The sequence below is a fragment of the Bos javanicus genome, chromosome 11 (genome assembly GCF_032452875.1).
Source record: "Bos javanicus breed banteng chromosome 11, ARS-OSU_banteng_1.0, whole genome shotgun sequence".
In the NCBI taxonomy this organism is placed as follows: Eukaryota; Metazoa; Chordata; class Mammalia; order Artiodactyla; family Bovidae; genus Bos; species Bos javanicus.
This window is the reverse complement of record NC_083878.1, coordinates 85,760,649-85,779,915: the sequence shown is the minus strand read 5'-3', so window position 1 is coordinate 85,779,915 and position 19,267 is coordinate 85,760,649. Positions and strand designations below refer to the sequence as shown.

Genomic DNA, 19,267 nt, shown 5'->3' with positions numbered 1-19,267 from the left:
GAGCTGTTGGAATAATGAAATGGAAGCCAAGATCGATGCTGCACAAGCTTTATTCAGTGGCCAAAAGATGGAGAAGTGGGAACTAAGGTTGCAGATCAATTTCTCATCCGCACGGCCAGAGGAATTTAATTAAGAGTAAAGAAAAAGGGAGGAGGAGTGAGGCTAATGACAGGGAGGCACATGCATTAGTCTGCTGGGAAGGGGCAGGGATTTTTGAGGGAGGGAGCATCACCCCTTTTATCCTTATTGGCCCTTAATGTCCGGCCCGCGGCAGGTGTGAGTATGCTTTATAGTCAAGTCAGTGTATAATGAGACGGGGTTTGTTCAAGGTCAGATGCTTTGCCATCTTGGTGCCAGCCAGTTCCATCTGGTTTTTGGCTTGTTTGTAGCTTTTTTTGTTGTTGTTGTTTAATCTCTGTACCAGTAGCTTAAAGATTTATATTTAACTCCTGCTAAAGACTGACTCTGGCCTCAGTGGTTCAGTTGCTGCTGGTCCTGAACATGGGGGACACGTGATGGAGGTTGAAAGTGGCTTGACTTAAAAGGCTCTTACAAACCCTCAAGACCCCTCAGAAAGGTTGGCGGTGATAACTCTGTGGACCCTTCCTCTGGCCTGAATGGACCAGCTCCCCTCAGCTCAGGAGAACAGCCTCTGAAGGCATTTTCCAAAGTTTTCACCTGATCAGAGACAGCATCTCTAATTCTCTGCTATTTTTCTGTTTGTGGGACGGTCTTCAGTTCGGATAAAAACCTGTGGAGTTACCACTGGGGTTAGAACGACTGGGTGGAATGGTGACTTGAACACTTGTTCTATATCAGGCATCATGAGAAGGACTTTGTGGAGATTGTAACTTCATGCTCAAGGCGAGGAGAGTGAAGGCTGGGTGCATAACGGACCTGGACTCGAACCCAAAGCTGGTGCCAGAGCTGGGCTGAGTTTCTCTTCACAGAGGTTATAAGGATCTCTCTCTTCAGCGGCTCTGATCTGTTGTGGGGCAGGCTTCCCTGAGCCACACTGGTCTGTGGAGAATGGAGGGACAGATGAGCAGAGAAAGAAGTAGGGACAGGGAATCTCCTACGGCTTGGAGCCCAGCCAGCAGACTGCGGGGGTGGGGCCTGGAGTGGGTCTTGCCCATCGGACCTTCCCTGCCCACTGCCCCCAGCCCAGCCACCCTGAGCTGTTAACCCATCCCATTGCCTTGTCTCTTTTCTCCGCTGAGAAATTTGGGGACCATTTTTTGAAAACACATCAGATAGACCCCAGGCCATCCCCACCCTAACTTCTGTCACTAGTTTCCAGTGGTAGAGACCAGATCATCACTGGTGATTATACAGCAAAAAAACAGGCTTGAAGGGCCCAGGGTGGGTGGGCTAAGACTGCTGTGCCTGTCAGGAGTCTGCGCCCCACCGCTGCACTCCTGGTGTCACCTCTGGAGAGTCCCTTCCCCTCCCTGGGCTCCTATTGCTCCTCCATCAACGTAATATCTGATAGGCTGGACCACAGTTCTCCAAGGGCAGCGTCAGCCTCCGCGATGGTAACTCATTAGAAATCCGCGTTCTCGGGCCCCACCCCAAACCTTTGGAATCAGACGTTCGGGGCTCAGGCTGTAGCCGTTGGTCTCCCCAGGCCTTTTGGAAGGGGTGGTTTGAATATAACCTGAAGTCTGAGAACCACTGGGTTAGGTGAATTTTACGTTTCCTTCTGGCTCAGTCTATGATTCCCTGCTCTTATCTGGGAAGAGGACAGATTGTACCTATTACCAACGACATCTGCTGCTGATGACAGGCGGGAGGGTGGCCTCACACAATGAAAATGGAACTAAAATAGGTGGCTAGGTAAGCTCCTTTCAAGGCATCACCTATTATCGCTGTTACCTGAATTCCATTTACTAATTTATTGAAGCAAACGCTGAAAGCAGAGCCGTGGGAAGGTCCGGAAGCCCTGCAGGGAATGCATTAAGAACGGTGCTGCTCGCTGTCTTGAAAGGCCCCTGAAAGGTTCCCCAGGGGCAGCACCTGGAGAGGGGGGCTGACCTGGCAGCTCTGTGGGTCTCAGAGCGGGTCGTGTTTCTCCCACTGGTTTCTGACACGATCAGGCGAGTGTGGCACTGGCCCGGCTGGCCCCCAGCTGCAGCTGCAGCTGCATGCCCCACACTCCCCTGGAAGGGCTCCTGTGGCCCCAGAAGGGGTGATCTGTTTTGGTGGGAGGCTTCCCCGGATCCTGGGGACACATTCGTTGTTCACAGAACAACTTCTGCTGTCTGGAGCTGACCCAGGATGAAGCCAGGAAATAGTTATCTCAGAGCCTAGCACATAGTAGATGTGGTAAACATCACAAGTTGGGTGGCTTCTAAGAATTGCCTGGGGGCTCAAGAGGAGTCCCGGAATCAAATCTGAGCAGCTAGCTCTGGGGCTCCCGGTGCTGCAAGGAAGGAGGCATGTGTGATCTTAGCCCCTAACCTCCCCAGCTTCCGGCCGACTGATAACCCGTGGAAGAAAATTATGTTTTGCCTCGTGGCAGGTTTGATGGCATCCCATCTCTGACATCATATTACACTCATCACAGGGTTGCTGGGGGGAGTTGTTTCTGATTTCCAGATGAAAACTCTAGAGTGCAGAAAAGAAAGATCCTGACCCAAGTCACATGAAAAGTAAGTTTTGAGTCCAGACACTAAGTTTAATTTTGTTTATTGAGTACTTCTGGAGTAGGAAATGGCCACCCACTCCAGTATTCTTGCCTGGAAAATTCCATGGGCAGAGGAAGAGTCAGACACGACTGAAGAGTCAGACACGACTGAGCGACTGAGCACAACTCCAATTGAGTACTTATTATGCAGGCAAATAACTTACTTGTCATAGAATGGGTTTCTATGTCTAATTATTCCATGTATTTAGTTATTGTATCTATTTCTTCTATTGATTTTAATATCTATTTAATTATTCTAATCATCCCAGTAATCCTTTAAATAGATATTATTATCACCGTCTTACAGATGGTAAGGCAAAAGGGGCTAAATTAACTTAGCCTCAGTCAGCAGAGCTAGGAAGTGGCTGGACTTGAATTGTACCCCAGTAGGTATTTAGATGGATGGAAAACATCATAGCCTGTTTTTAAAAATTTGTTTATGTGTTTAATTATTTGGTCTTTGTTGCAGCACACAGGATCTTTGTTTTTGTTGTTGTGGTATGCAGGGTGTTTTTAGTTGCAGCGTGTGGGATCTAGTTCTCTGACTGGGGATCGAACCCGGGGCCCCTACGTTGGGAGCATGGAATCTTAGCTGTTGGGCCACCAAGGAAGTCTCCATCACAGTCTCTTCTTAGCCCTTTCCCTCTGGGATGTGTATTTGCCTGGAAGAACCTTGCTTCCTATCTGTCATCGCAGAATCTGGATTTTCAGCGCCAGCGATCTTTAGGGTTCTAATCTCCTTCAGCCCCCAAACCTAAGTGACTGGTTCTCTTGGAGGGTATGGATATTCCTGGACAGGTGAGCCATCAGGTTAAGTCACGGGAACTGTACCTGATGAGACGCTTGGTGAGGTGTCGATATGATCACAAGCTCACACATGGAGCACGTCGTTCATCTACAGTCTTTCCTTTGGACAAAGGCTGCCCAAGGAGGATGAGAGCAACTGGTGCTTGGGTGGGGGTGGGGCGCCTGTCCAGAGGAGAGTTCCAGAAGGAAAGTGTGATGGAGAGGGATGAAGAGAACTTTTACTACATTTGCCTCATGGAGTCGTATGCTCTCCATCTTGCAGATGAAGAAATGGGCCCAGAGATTTTGGAAGAGATGTTTGGTTTAACTGAAGTCATTTAGTCTGTGAGTCCTTGACTCCAATGACAAACTCCTGAGCATCTTCTCTGTGCCAGGACTGTGCTTCCATAGGGGAAGACAGAGAGAAGAAACCCACAGTGGAGTGGTAGAGAGATAAATTATTCTAAGGTATCGTGCAATATACCTTCCCTTGTTGCTCAGCTGGTAAAGAATCCGCCTGCAATGCGGGAGACCTGGGTTTGATCCCTGGGTTGGGAAGATCCCCTGGAGAAAGGAAAGGTGACCCACTCCAGGATTCTGGCCTGGAAAATTCCATGGGCTCTATAGTCCACGGGGTCGCAAAGAGTCAGCCATGACTGAGCAACTTTCACTCGCTATCATCCAACAGAATGTGGTCTGTAATTTCAGCCAAGTACCCTAATTTTCATGGATATGAGAAGAACCGTGGAGAAAATGCCTTTCCTGGCTTCCAAGTAACAATGGTGAGCATAGAGTCTGCAGGTCACAGAGCACGGTCACACGTCAACCAGACTGTTAAACCAGGGCTGGTGAGTGGATAAATGCCATCCTGTGAAGACATGTTTTACTGAGTCTAAGATCAGGTGACCTATGAGTGGCAGAGTTGGAACTTGAACCTAAGTCTGAAATTTGAAATCTCATGTGGTTGCCAATATCAGGGGAGGTGAGCAGGGGCAAGGCTAGGACAGTGAAGTCTATGGATGGAGCTAGGCTGGGGAAGGCTCGGGTGACATCCCAAATACATCCCTCAGACCCAAGAGTTTCAGGTCAGAGCTGAGAACAGGAGATAGAGGCAGAGAGGCTACAAAATGTTGAGGTAGCTCAGAGCAGAGTCCTGGGGACGGAGGAGGGGCTGGACAATTCCTGACTCTCATTGGGTACCAAGTATTTTACATGATCTCATTTAATCACCTCTGGTGCCTCAGATGGTAAAGAATCTGCCTGCAATGTGGGAGACTCGGGTTTGATCCCTGGGTCAGGAAGATCCCAGGAGAAGGGAATGGCAACCCACTCCAGTATTATTGGCCTGGAGAATTCCATGGATAAAGGAGCCTGGCAGGCTACAGTCCATGGGGTTGCAAAGAGTCAGACATGACTGAGCGACTAATACTTTCACTTACCTCATGATCTTGCTTAGAGATGAAGGCAAGTGGCTTGGTCAAGCCAGCCTTATTAAGAAGTGTCAAAGGTGAGTTTTGAACTCTGGTCCCCATCCGACTCCAAATCCAGTTCTTTTCCCATACCAGCTTCCACCCCATTCTGTGGCATCTTACTCAGCTGTCCTGCCCTGGCCATGACCTTTTTCTCTGGTGATCACATGTTATTAATAACTTTAGCTTGGTGTTAGAGGGTCTCACAACCCTCTGGTGGGGTGAACTGGTATCTATCAATCCAAGAGACTCTATGGAAGAGACTCAAAAGGGAAATATCAATACAGAGGTGTGGAGTAGCTTGGAAGAAGTGCTTAAGTCTAGAGAAGTTGAGAAAAAGCAAGCAAGCAATCCAGGCTGGGAGAAAAATGTAACCGAGGGCTTAAAGGTGGGGCATGTGGGGGTCTTGGGGTTTGTGTGCCTGGAGTGCAGGCCCTGTGAGCTCAGGGTGGGAGATGAGGCTGGAATGGGCCAGTGGAGCTGGATACAATGGCTTGAAGTGCCTGTAGGTGATAAGGAGCTAGTGGAGGGTCCTAGGGACAAAACCGAAACCAAGCAATGGAGAAGATTTTTGTCCTGATTGTTGGGGGCAGGGAGCAGGGACCCCTGCAAAGACAGAGGTCTTTGGCTGAGTGGCTCTTCTCTGAATGCTGGGGGGTGGGGGAATGCATCTCAGGTGGTCAGGACTGAAGTCCTTCTTAGACACCTGCTCGGAATGGCCTGAACGTTCTGAGGGCCGGCCGGGTGTGTTTGTCCAGGGTGATGCTGTGTGAACACTTAGATCTCGATTCCATTCACATCTGCTGGCGCCTCCACTCAGCTGTGGCTCCTTCTGTTTGCTGGTCCAGTGATGGGAGAGAAGGTCCCTGCTGCCTTGGCATTGCCCTTGTAGTTGAAGTACAGACAGTGACAGCATGAGCAAGAGGATGCTCTAAAAGGAGCTGCTTGGAGGTGAGGCAGAATCCCTGCAGGGTCCGGCTGGGGAGGGGTGGGGTCATTCCTTTGGTAAAAGGTCCAGCTAAAGTCTGTGCTGAAGTTGAGCCTTGAGGTTGACAGCAAGTCTTCCATCAAATAAGCTGGGGAAAGGGCTTTCCAGGTGGAGGGAACCTGGGGCTGGAGGGAACCAGGTGTGTTCAGAGCAGTGAAAGAAGGCCAGTGTGACAGCAGCTGGAGGGACATGATAAGAGAGGAAATGGAGGGGGGCCGATTACTCGGGGCCTCCCAAGCCATGGTGAGGAAGTGGATTTTAAGAGCACAGGGAAGTCACTGAGGTATTTTAAGGGGGGCTGTTGTGGGAAGGATGAGCTGCAGAGGTACCTCGGGGATCAAGGAAATGGAAGCTCGACCCAAGGGAGGGACAGTGGAGACAGTGAGAACCTGGTGGATGTAAGAAATACTTTGGAGGTAGAATCGGGGGGTTTTGGTGGATGTAAGAAATACTTTGGAGGTAGAATCGGGGGGTTTTGATTGATTGTTTAAATGTGAGGCTTAAAAGAAAAGGAGAAATCAAGAGTGTTTCCCAGGTTTGGGGTTAAACTAGCAAGATGGTGGTAGCAGATAAAGTGAATTAGGACAGGCGGAGGGAGGCGTCCACTTAAATCCATTTGAAGTGAAGTGAAGTCGCTCAGTCGTGTCCGACTCTCTGTGACCCCATGGACTGTAGCCTGCCAGGCTCCTCCTTCCATGGAATTTTCCAGGCAAGGATACTGGACTGGGTTGCCATTTCCTTCTCCAGGGGATCTTCAACTGGGGATTGAACCGGGGTCTCCTGCATTGCCAGAGAAGGCAATGGCACCCCACTCCAGTACTCCTGCCTGGAAAATCCCATGGACGGAGGAGCCTGGTAGGCTGCAGTCCATGGGGTCGCAAAGAGTCGGACACGACGGAGCAACTTCATTTTCACTTTTCACTTTCATGTATTGGAGAAGGAGATGGCAACCCACTCCAGTGTTCTTGCCTGGAGAATCCCAGGGACGGGGAGCCTGGTGGGCTGCCGTCTATGGGGTCACACAGAGTTGGACACGATTGAAGCGACTTAGCAGCAGCAGCAGCAGCTCCTGCACTGCAGGCAGACTCTTCACCGTATGAGCCACTAGGAAAGGCCCTAACTCCGTTTAGGTCATGTTAGACGTAAGATGCCTGGTGGGTGGTTGCATACGAGGGTCCATTGGATCTGGTGCCATGGAAGTCTTTAGAATCCTGAGAACGTTTTCAGAGGAATGAAGGTGAGGATGTGGAAGCAGTGAGTGTGGATGACCACTTTGAGGAGTTTTGCTGTGAACGGGTTGAGGGAAAAAAATTTTTTTTAAAGCAATTTAAATTTCATTTTTTTAAAGTTGAAGTATAGTTGATTTAAAATATTGTGGTTTCTTTTCATGAATATAGCAAAGTGATTCACTTCTACATATATATATATATATTTTCAGATTATTTTCCACTATAGGTTAATATAAGATACTGGATATTGTTCCCTGTATTACATAGTAAATACTTATTGTCTGTCTATTTTATATATATTAGTGGTGTGTATCTGTTAATCCCAGACTCCTAATTTATCCTTTCCCTCTTTTCCCCTTTGGTAACCGTAAGTTTGTTTTCTATGTGTGTGAGTCTGTTTCTGTTTTGTAAATAGATTTATTTGTATTATACTTTAGATTCCACATATAAGTGATATCATATGATATTTGTCCTCCTCTGTCTGACTTACTTCACTTAATACAATAATCTCTAGAATACTGGAGTGGGTAGCCTTTTCCTTCTCCCAGGGGATCTTCCCAACCCAGGGTTCAAACCCAGGTCTCCCACATTGCAGCCAGATCCTTTACCAGCTGAGCCACAAGGGAAGCCCCCAGGTCCATCCACTTTGCTGCAAATGGCAATGTTTCATTCTTTTTTGTGGTTGAATGATGTTCCAGCCTCTTTTTCTTTATCCATGGGAAGTTGCTTCTTGATAACCTAGGGGTTATGGGCTGAATTATAACCTCTCAAGTTCATATGTTGAAGTCCTAACCCCATTGCTTCAGCATATAACTGCCCTTTTGTTAGTAAATAAACAAATGGGAAATGATGGTGCGAATATCCCTGCCACCGCTTGGCATCTTTCTCTCCCAGAGGGAGGGTCCTGCCATTCCGACGTGTCCTTTGATTCTGCCGCAGGAATCGTCACTTGCTGTGTCTTCGCCTTTGTGTGCCAGTAGCCAGGCACTGTTTGGCTCAGACTGTGAGTGTGTTTCTGCCACGCTCCACGACAATACTGTTGAGGAAGGCTGATCGAGGGTTTGCTAGCCTGAATCCTAGCTTCACATCCTGTAATATGGGATCTTCTCACTTCTCTGCCTTGGCCAAGCTTTGGTAAAAAAAGTGGTGGTGCACCTGTTTGCAACCCTAACCCACGGTTACACTCCCAAGGCCTGAGGCACTGCCCCACAGTCGGGGGGTGGGCAGCGCTGGTTCGCCCCTGGTGCCGTGGGTGGGAGGGTCAGCCCTGGTCTGCAGGTCTCGCCTCCCTGGGACAGCCTCACTTGGCCCACCCTGGATGTGCTTGCTCTTCCAATGAAGAGCAGACTTCAGCTGCTGCCTTCCTCTCTGTGTTTTCTGGAAAGTGAAAGTGAAAGTTGCTCAGTCCTGTCTGACTCTTTGAGACCCCATGGACTGTCCATGGAATTCTACAGGCCAGAATCACTGGAGTAGGTAGCCTTTCCCTTCTCCAGGGGATCTTCCGGACCCAGGAATTGAACCCAGGTCTCTCACATTGCAGGCGGATTCTTTATGAGCTGAGCCACCAGGGAAGCCCAAGAATCCTGAAGTGGGTAGCCTATCCCTTCTCCTGCAGATCTTCCCAACCCAGGAATTGAATGGGGATCTCCTTTACTGCAGGCAGATTCTTTACCAACTGAGCTATCAGGGAAGCCCCAAGTTTCCCTCAAACCCTTTGTAGAGTCCCTGTATTTCCCAGGTGAGGTAAAGAGTTGAAAGGGAGGTCATTTAGTGGATAAGCAGGAAAGGAAGGACGCTGTCTCCGTACCTGGTCCCCAGCTCCCAGGATCTGTGGGGGCCTGTCCATGTTGGGGTGGGTGATGCGCTGCAGTGAGCCCCTGTGTGAGGCCGGCTGCCCCACTGACCAGCTGGGTCCCCTGGGCAGGTTCCTCTGCCTCTCTGAGCCTCTGTCCTCAGCTGCCAGAGAAGCAAGATGGCATCTACCTTGAAGTCGTTTGTTCGTTTGTGCAGATCAAGTGGCTGCTGCTCACAGGATGGTCACTAACTGTTGGTGCCCTTCTGCCCTCCTGTGGGGAATCACTGTCGTCTAGGACTCAGTGCCTTGGGGCAAGGATGAGAGTCTCAGATGAGCAGGTTTACCACTGGTTTTATCCCTTTTGTCCTCTTTTTTTTTTTTAAACATAATATTTAAAAAAATTTTAGTTTTATTTCCTTATTTGGCCCTGCCGAGTCTTAGTTGAAGCTCATGGAATCTTCACTCTCCTTGAACTCTGAGTTGGGGCATGTGAAACCTAGTTCCCTGACCTGGGATTGAACCTAGGCTCCCTGTATGGGGGGGCAGAGTCATAACCCCTGGACCACCAGGGAAGTCCCTGTCCTCTTATTTTTAAAGCACCCAATTAGGAAAGAATTACAGTGCTGTTTCCTTGCCTAGGCACTCAGCAAATCCCATATGCTGGGTAAATATCAAGAGAGATCAGAGCCTAAGCACAAAAAATGAGTGCCCAGGGCTGGACCAGGTTTGTACAGGAGCTGAGTTGATACGGAAGCTTCTAGCTCTCAATACTGCTGACATGTAGCTGACCTGAGGGTCATTTTTTTTCTGACCAGCTGTCCCTTGTTCTTCCACAAGTTGGGAGCCTCTCACTTCCTTTCCCCTCCAGAGTGTCAGGCCCCTTTGCCGAGGGGCTCTGGACCAGACCCAGGAGTGGAGAGCTGCCTGAGCCTAAAGCTGGGATCTAGCAGCTAATGGCAGGCAGGTTCCTTTCCACTCGGATACTTCTCTTTCTCAGGGTTCCTAAGAAGCGTGGGCACATTCTTTTCTTTACTCTTTCAATGAACACGTACTAAGTATCTGCTTCTACCTAGGGCATGTGTAGAGGAAGATAGTGCTTTATGCTTCTGTGGTTGCTCAGCCGCTCAGTTGCGTCTGACTCTTTGCAGCCTCATGGACTGCAGCATGCCAGGCTCCTTTGTCCTTCACTATCTCCTGGAGTTTGTTCAAATTCATGTCATTAAGTCGGTGATGCCATCCAACCACCTCATCCTCTGCCACCCCCTTATCCTTTTGCCTTCAGTCTTTCCAAGCATCAGGGTCTTTTCCAATGAGTTATCTCTTCATATTAGATGGTCAAAGTTCAGCATCAGTCTTTCCAGTGAACGTTCAGGGTTGACTTCCTTTAGGATTGACTGGTTTGATCTTCTTGCAGTCCTAGGGACTCTCAAGAGTCTTCTCCAGCACCACAATTTGAAAGCATCAATTCTTTGGCACTCAGCCTTCTTTATGGTCCAAGTCTCACATCCATACATATTTACTGGAAAAAAGTACTGGAGTGGTTTGCCATTTCCTCCTCCACTGGACCACATTTTGTTAGAACTCTTCACTATAATCTGTCCATTTTGGGTGGCCCTGCATGGCATGACTCATAGCTTCCTTGAATTACTCATGCCCCTTTACCATGACAGGCCATGATCCATGAAGGGTCTTTATGCGTGGTAGTATATAAAATATGCACAAAGTCTGGGTATTCAGGGAAGAGAACAATGAAATAGTGAATGTAGTTTGGGTCAAGGGTGGTGCTTTACAAGGGGGTGATATCGGAGATGGGCTTTGAAGGTTGAATAGGAGTTTGTCTGAGAAGGCTAGTCATCTCAGCCAGAGAACAAGAGGAAGAAAAGTCCTGCCAAGATTCAAAGATGTGTCAGATTCCAGTGTGTCTGTGAATGTTGAGTTTTCTGTGCTAGAGTCCACGATTTGTGCAATTTTTGCCTGCGTGTAGGAATATAGATGGAGAAGGCAATGGCACCCTACTCCAGTACTCTCGCCTGGAAAATCCCATGGGCGGAGGAGCCTGGTAGGCTGCAGTCCATGGGGTCGCGAAGAGTTGGACACGACTGAGCGACTTCACTTTGACTTTTCACTTTCATGCATTGGAGAAGGAAATGGCAACCCACTCCAGTGTTCTTGCCTGGAGAATCCCAAGGATGGGGGAGCCTGGTGGGCTGCCGTTTAAGGGGTCTCACAGAATCAGACACGACTGAAGTGACTTAGCAGGAGTATAGATAGTAGGCATGCTTCTGTGTTTGTAGGAAAGCTGACTGTATATGTCTCTGTGTGGTAACTAGTTGGTGGGGGGGTGGTGGTGGATGAAGAGGTAGGTAGGTCCTAGAATGAAGAGACTGCATGTGCCTGAGTACCACCAGACATTGGAGAGGAAGAAGGGTCCTGGTCTGGGACAGGAGAAAAAGGGGTGACTGGAGGAAGGCTGTGACGGCAGCGACTGTTGTTTTCAGAACTCTCTGGGGCGGCTGCCCCCTGTTACTTGGGACTGGTTCAAGTCCCTGCGACCTGGTGCAGCTTGAGCTTCTTCCTGATGTGGTCCCTGCAGGATAGCTCAGAGCTCTGAAGAGGTCAGAAAGAAATCAGGTCCCTCCCAGGCTTTGAAGTAGTTTGCAATCTTGGAGGATGATAAAGCCCTGGGCATTTCCTGAGCGCCTCTGACAAACAGAGCTGCTGTTCTTATTTTTGCATTTAGTTTTTCTTATTCTGTTGGATTCAAACAGACAAATTGCAGAAAGACTCAGTTATTCAAGCCTTGTCCAGTCATTCATTGACAGAGCATTTACACTCCAGGAATGAGTCCAGGCTCTATGAGATCAGAAAGAGCATGGATTTTTCAATGACAACGCATTGGTCGCCTCGCCCTTGGTGAAATGGATCGTCTTCCTGGACCTGTTTCCCACCTGTAAAACGAGCAGAACAATTCTCACCTAACATGAATGTAACCTTCGAGGTACATGGACGCTTGTGGCTCATCAGAGGTGGAAATCTAAGTTTTTGTTCCTCTCCTCTGACATGTACCTTCTTTCTGAAACGTTATCTTTGTTTGGGCAGGGAGATGGCTGTAGTTCCCCAGGCCATCAGCAGATGGCGCCCAACAACGTGCGGTGCTGGGAACAAGGTTCCCTCAGCTCCCCAACCCTCCTGTTCCCCCAGTTCCCCCGGCCCCTTTCCAGCCCCTTCCCTGCCTTCCTCCTTTTCTCAGTCATTCCAGGACCCAGGCAGAAAGTCACACAGAACACTGTGTGTCTGTCAGCAGATTCCTGGAAGGTCACTCTGAATGATGAATGCTCCTGGGTAGGATTGGAGAGTTCTTTTTTCTTATTTATTTTTTTCCTTTTCTTTCTTTTTTTGTCTCCCATGAATTGCATCACTGGGCAGCCTCTTGGCTTTATTCATCAAACTCCTGTGGTTTTTAGACCTTTCCCAATTGTTCTGTGTCTGCTTCCTTTCCAGGCCCCTTCTGGCCAAGGCAGGATGTCCGGGGTTGGCTGTGGCCAGGGAGCCCGTCCTTGTCCAGCTCTTTTTACCGTTGCTCTTTCTGCCCTCCTATCTCCCACTCCCAGAACCTGATGTGGTCCTGGGGACAGAGACCTGACTCCGCTGTGATCCCAGGTGACTATATCTCAGCCCCAGTTCCCTCATAAGGGGAGTCTTGCCTGGCAAGGAAATGGGTTTCATCTTCAATGTCTGGTGCTTTACCTTGGATACCCTGGCCTTTGGCATCCCTCTCCCTCTTCTCAACCACACATATGCTGCTGCTGGTATTTAAAAACTTTCCGGGTCTTTAAGGAACTACCCCAAATTGAGTAGCTATCTGTCTTGCAGGTATCTTATGGTGGTGGTTTGTGGTTTAGTTGCTAAGTCGTGTCCAACTCTTGCGACCCCATGGACTGTAGCCTGCTAGGCTCCTCTGTCCCTGGGATTCTCTAGGCAAGAATACTGGAGTGGGTTGCCATTTTCTCCTCCAGGGGATCTTTACCATGCAGGAATTGAACCCGGGTCTCCTGCATTGCAGGTAGATTCTTTTTACTGACTGAGCTACGAGGGAATCCCCGCAGGTATCTTGGGATGGTCCCAATTTAACATTCTGACCCATTGTCCCTGTGTCAGGTTTGAAGCCTGGAGAATTGATGTTTTGTTGGAGGCATGATGTTTGTGGTTGTGAGAAAGCACTTTTCTCCTCTATTCTTCCCCCTTGCTGTATCCCGGGCACTGTGAATTATGAAAGGTGCAGAGAGCAATGAAAACAGACCTGGGCCCCAGGAGCCCTTGGACAAGGGGTTGTGAGGAGACAGACAAATGTAGTCCCTGGAGTGAGATGGGCTGTGGAAGAGATAGATGACCTGGGTCCAGGAACTAAGAGCTGGACACGACTGGCTTTGCTCACTATCACCCCCTAGTGACCCATTTGGGAAACTCACATTTTCTGTCACCTCTGCCAGCGGCTCAAACCATGGAAATTCATTTTTCTTCCACTTCTAGAGGATGGAGATTCAACATCAAGGTGTCAGCAGGTTTGAATTTTTTGAGGACTCTCTTCTTGGTTTGTAGGGAGCCACTGTCTCACAGTTAGAAGTGGAGATGGAACAACAGACTGGTTCCAAATTGGGAAAGGAGTACGTCAAGGCTGTATATTGTCACCCTGCCTATTTAACTTATAATCAGAGTACATCATGAGAAATGCTGGGCTGGAGGAAGCACAAGCTGGAATCAAGATTGCAGGGAGAAATACCGATAACCTCAGATATGCAGATGACACCACTCTTATGGCAGAAAGCAAAGAAGAACTAAAGAGTTTCTTGATGAAAGTGAGAGAGGAGAGTGAAAAAGCTGGCTTAAAGCTCAACATTAATTAATGAAGATCATGGCATCCAGTCCCATCACTTCATGGCAAATAGATGGAAAAACAATGGAAACAGTGACAGACCCTATTTTCTTGGGCTTCAAAATCATTGCAGATGGTGACTGCAGTCATGAAGTTAAAAGACTCTTGCTCCTTGGAAGAAAAGCTATGACAAAGCTAGACAGCATATTAAAAAGCAGAGACATTACTTTGCCAACAAAGGTCTGTCTAGTCAAAGCTATGGTATTTCCAGTAATGTATGGAAGTGAGAGTTGGACCATAAAGAAAGCTGAGAGCTGAAGAATTGATGCTTTTGAACTGTGGTGTTGGAGAAGACTCTTGAGAGTCCCTTGGACAGCAAGGAGATCCAACCAGTCAATCCTAAAAGAAATCAGTCCTGAATATTCATTAGAAGGACTGATACTGAAGCTGAAGCTCTAATACTTGGTCACCTCATGCGAAGAACTGACTCATTGGAAAAGACCCTGATGCTGGGAAAGATTGAAGGCAGGAGGAGAAGGGGATGGTTGGATAGCATCACCGACTCGATGGACATGAGTTTGAGCAAGCTCCGGGAGTTGGTGATGGAGAGGGAAGCCTGGGGTGCTGCAGTCCATGGGGTCGCAAACAGTCAGACACGACTGAACGAATGGACTGAACCGTCTCGCTGTGTCCTCATGTGGTCCTTCCTCTGATGCCTCTGCATGTTCACATTTCCTCTTATAAGGACATCAGTCATACCGGATTGAGGGGTTAAGGTGTTAGTTGCTCAGTGGTGTCTGACTCTTTGTGATCCCGTGGACTGTAGTCCACCAGGCTCCTCTGTCCATTGGATTTCCCAGGCAAGAATACTGGGCTGGGTTGCCATTTCCTTCTCTAGGGGATCTTCCCAACCCAGGGATCAAACACGGGTCTCCTGCATTGCAGGCAGATTCTTTACCATCTGAGCCATCAGGGAATCAGGGCCTACTCTAAAGACTTCATTTTAATTTAATTACCTCTTTAAATGCCTGTCTCCAAATGCAGTCATATTCCCTTGCACTATTGCAGTTGGCTCAGACCTGAGAGACTACCACATAGGAGTTACTTTCTATATAAAAAAAAGTATCCTGGGGTTTGGGGGAGAATGGATACATGTATATGTATGGCTGAGTCCCTTTGCTATTCATCTGAAACTATCACAACATTGTTCATCAGATATACTCCAATATAAAATAAAAAGTTTAAAGTTTGGGGAAAAAGTATCCTATGCCACATTCCAAGTCATTAGAAGAGTTAGGGTATAAAACTTATGGACCCAGTTTCCAGCCCAAGGCTGTATCCTCTACTCATAACAATGAAATCCTCTGACAACTAAAATAATATTTTTAGCCCATTCTTACACTGTGAACATCGGAGAAGGCAATGGCACCCCACTCCAGTACTCTTGCCTGGACTATCCCATGGATGGAGGAGCCTGGAAAGCTGCGGTCCATGGGGTCACTGAGGGTTGGACACAACTGAGCAACTTCACTTTCACTTTTCACTTTCATGCATTGGAGAAGGAAATGGCAAGCCACTCCAGTGTTCTTGCCTGGAGAATCCCAGGAACGGGGGAGCCTAGTGGGCTGCCACCTATGGGGTTGCGCAGAGTCGGACACGACTGAAGCGACTTAGCAGCAACACACTGTGGATGTAGGTGTATCCTGATTCGTCTGTTTATAATGTTCTTAAGTGTTTCTTCTTAACAATTCCTAACAATAGTAGTTCAGATTCATCCCATATTCATTTAGCCTCACTATATGTCAGATGCTTTCATGCATCGTAACTCACTTGACTCTCACAGCTACCCAGGGAGGCATGCGCTGTTATTCTCACGTTGGAGATTAAGAAAGAGTGTCACTGAGAGGCGAAATGAAGAACGCAATGGAGAAACTCAGGATTTTCCCTCTTTACTACTAGAGAACCATCTCTTTTTTCCTATGTCATTTATTTGCATGAGAAGGACCCCAAATCTTAGTGATTAAAAGAACACCCGCCTATTTATTTGATGACTCTCTGGGTTGGTGATCTAGGCTGGGCTCAGCTGGGTGGTATTTCTGTGTTGGTGGTGAGCTGCCAGTTGGCTGGGCAGCTCTGTTTCTGGAGGTCAGCTGGCTTATGTTTAGGGCAGTGAGGTAACTGAGCCATGTGTCTCCCATCACACCGCAAACAAACTCAGGCTCCATCACCTGGTAGTTGTCGTGGGATCCAAGAGCAGCCAGGTCAGACAAGCTCCAGCGTGTGAATGCGTTTCAGCCTCTGCTTGCAGCACAATGTGTGGCAGCCCGCTGACCGGGTCACCTGGCTCAGAGTCAGTGTGGTGACATCCCCCCAAGGATATGGATGTAGGAGGGGAGTAATCCGTGTTGCTGTTGTTCATTTGTCCCATTCCGTTTTCAAAACACTTTAAAAAATTATAACAATGAATGTATACATGTATCATGTATATATTGTAGGGCTTCCCTGGTGGCTCAGTCAGTAAAGAACTTGCCTACAATGCAGGAGATCACCTGCAATGCTGGAGACCAGGGTTCAGTCCCTGGGCCAGGAAGATCCCCTGGAGAAGGAAACGGCAACACACTCCAGTATTCTTCCTTGGAAAAGCCCATGGACCTTAGGGGCCTGGCAGCTTATAGTTTATGAGGCTGCGAAGAGTCAGACACAACTTAGTGGCTACACCACCACCACCACCGTGTATAAATTCAGTTCAGTTCAGTCGCTCAGTCGTGTCCGACTCTTTGCGACCCCATGAACTGCAGCACGCCAGGCCTCCCTGTCCATCACCAACTCCTGGAGTCCACCCAAACCCATGTCCATTAAGTTGGTGATGTCATTCAACTATGTCATCCTCTGTTGCCCCTTTCTCCTCCTACCCTCAATCTTTCCCAGCATCAGGGTCTTTTCAAATGAGTCAGCTCTTCTCATCAGGTGGCCAAAGTATTGGAGTTTCAGTTTCAACATCAGTCCTTCCAATGGACACCCAGGACTGATCTCCTTTAGGATGGACTGGTTGGATCTCCTTGCAGTCCAAGGGACTCTCAAGAGTCTTCTCCAACACCACAGTTCAAAAGCATCAATTCTTCGGCACTCAGCTTTCTTTATAGTCCAACTCTCACATCCATACATGACCACTGGAAAAACCATAGCTTTGACTAGATGGACCTTTGTTGACAAAGTAATGTCTCTGCTTTTTAATATGCTGTCTAGGTTGGTCATAACTTTTCTTCCAAGGAATAAGTGTCTTTTAATTTCATGGCTGCAATCCCCAGCTGCTGTGATTTTGGAGCCCAGAAAAATAAAGCCAGCCACTGTTTCCACTGTTTCCCCGTCTATTTCCCATGAAGTCATGGGACCAGATGACATGATCTTTGTTTTCTGAATGTTGAGCTTTAAGCCAACTTTTTCACTCTCCACTTTCACTTTCATCAAGAGGCTCTTTAGTTCTTCACTTTCTGCCATAAGGGTGGTGTCATCTGCATATCTGAGGTTATTGGTATTTCTCCCTGCAATCTTGATTCCAGCTTGTGCTTCCTCCAGCCCAGTGTTTCTCATGATGTACTCTGCATATAAGTTAAATAGGCAGGGTGACAATGTACAGCCTTGACGTACTTCTTTTCCTATTTGGAACCAGTCTGTTGTTCCATGTCCAGTTCTAACTGTTGCTTCAGTTAGGTTTCTCAAGAGGTAGATCAGGTGGTCTGGTCTCTTTCAGAGATTTCCACAGTTTCCATCTCTTTCAGAATTTTCCACAGTTTATTGTGATCCATACAGTCAAAGGCTTTGGCATAGTCAATAAAGCAGAAAGAGATGTTTTTCTGGAACTCTCTTGCTTTTTCCATGATCCAGCAGATGTTGGCAATTTGATCTCTGGTTCCTCTGCCTTTTCTAAAACCAGCTTGAACATCAGGAAGTTCACGGTTCACGTATTGCTGAAGCCTGGCCTGGAGAATTTTGAGCATTACTTTACTAGCATGTGAGATGAGTGCAATTGTGCGGTAGTTTGAGCAGTCTTTGGCATTGCCTTTCTTTGTTATTGGGTTAGCCAGAAAGTTTGTTTGGGTTTTTCCATAGGATGTTATGGAAAATGCAAATGAAGTTTTTGGCCAGCCTGATATGTTAGTTTGGAAATTGGGGAGATATAGAAAAATCTAAAGAAGGAAAACATCATGTGTAATGTACTGCTTAGAGATCATCATTGTCGGTGTTCTGCTGTGTTTCCTCCTGTCTTACGAGCATGTGAGTGAATGTATCACTGTGTGTGCATATATGCTCGTGTAGTATTCTCTTTTAAAAGAATAATATCCAAGCCTTCCTTTTTAACTGACATTATATCAGGAACATTTCCCCATGTCGCCAAATAATTCTTGAATATATATCTTTTAGTATTCTGTCTTGTCTCTCCACTATATTTATCCTTCCCCTTTCTTTAATTTATTAATTCTTTTTTTTTTTTTTTTGCTGTTTAGGTTGCTTGCATTCCTTTTTTTTTTTTAGTCAATATAAATAACAGTATATTAAAAACTCTGGAATATAAATCTTTATCCACATTTCTGGTGATTTTCCTGGGACAGATTCCCAGAAGTAAATTACTAGATCAAAGAAGATAACATTTCTAGGGCTTCTGATACATTTAGCTAAATTGCTTTCCTGGAATTTATTCTCTTATAGACCTGTGGGAGAAGGCCTGCACTGTGGCACTCTCAAGAGTGCTAAGTATTATTTTGAAAAGAGAAAAAAGATCATTTTTGCCAATTAGGTAAAAAAAAAAAATGGTACCTTATCTTAATTTGCATTCCTGGTAAACAGTAAGGATAAACATTTTGTAAATGCTTATTGACTGTTTATAGTTCTTCTGTGAATGCCCTTTTCCTGAAAAAAAGAAAGATGTACATTTTACATTAACTTGTACAAACTACTCTGTATTCATGTTTGCTAAGTTACAAATATTTTCCTACTTAGGTTATCTTTTGCCTTTTAATTTTGTTTGGGGATTTTTTTTTGACATGTAGAAGTTCGAAAGTTTTCCTCGTTCAATTTGTTTTTCTTTCTGTTTTGATAACAGTCATCACTTTCATGTTTACAATGTTTTTTTGACCTACCTCTTGAAAAATATAAGATGTAGTGGCTTTGCCACTTAGCAGAACAGTGTTCAGAAAGGCTGTCTGTCTCTGGAACCATAACTGACAGGTAGAGCTGATCTGTTGTGTGCCGTTTTCCCCTCCAGCTGAGCTTTGTGTCGATTGCCTTCAGGGTCCCAGTTTAACGACACAAGGACGCTCAGCAAAGGCCCCCCGGGGCCTCGTGGTGAGCTGTGAGCCCATCAGGAAACCTGCGCCTCGCTCATACCTGCTGTATTTGTTTTTAACCACTGGCCCCAGCCTCCCGTCATCCTGGCCAGGATG

General features: G+C 47.2%; 1 long non-coding RNA gene across 1 annotated transcript in view; it reads left to right on the top strand.

Moving 5' to 3' along the window:
- The first annotated feature begins 11,222 nt into the window (after positions 1–11,222).
- The window catches only part of LOC133257428 (uncharacterized), a 123,027-nt gene continuing 114,982 nt past the window's right edge, over positions 11,223–19,267 (top strand). The window contains exon 1 of the long non-coding RNA XR_009739554.1: positions 11,223–12,295. This is a non-coding gene — a long non-coding RNA (uncharacterized LOC133257428). The remainder of the gene's footprint in view (positions 12,296–19,267) is intronic.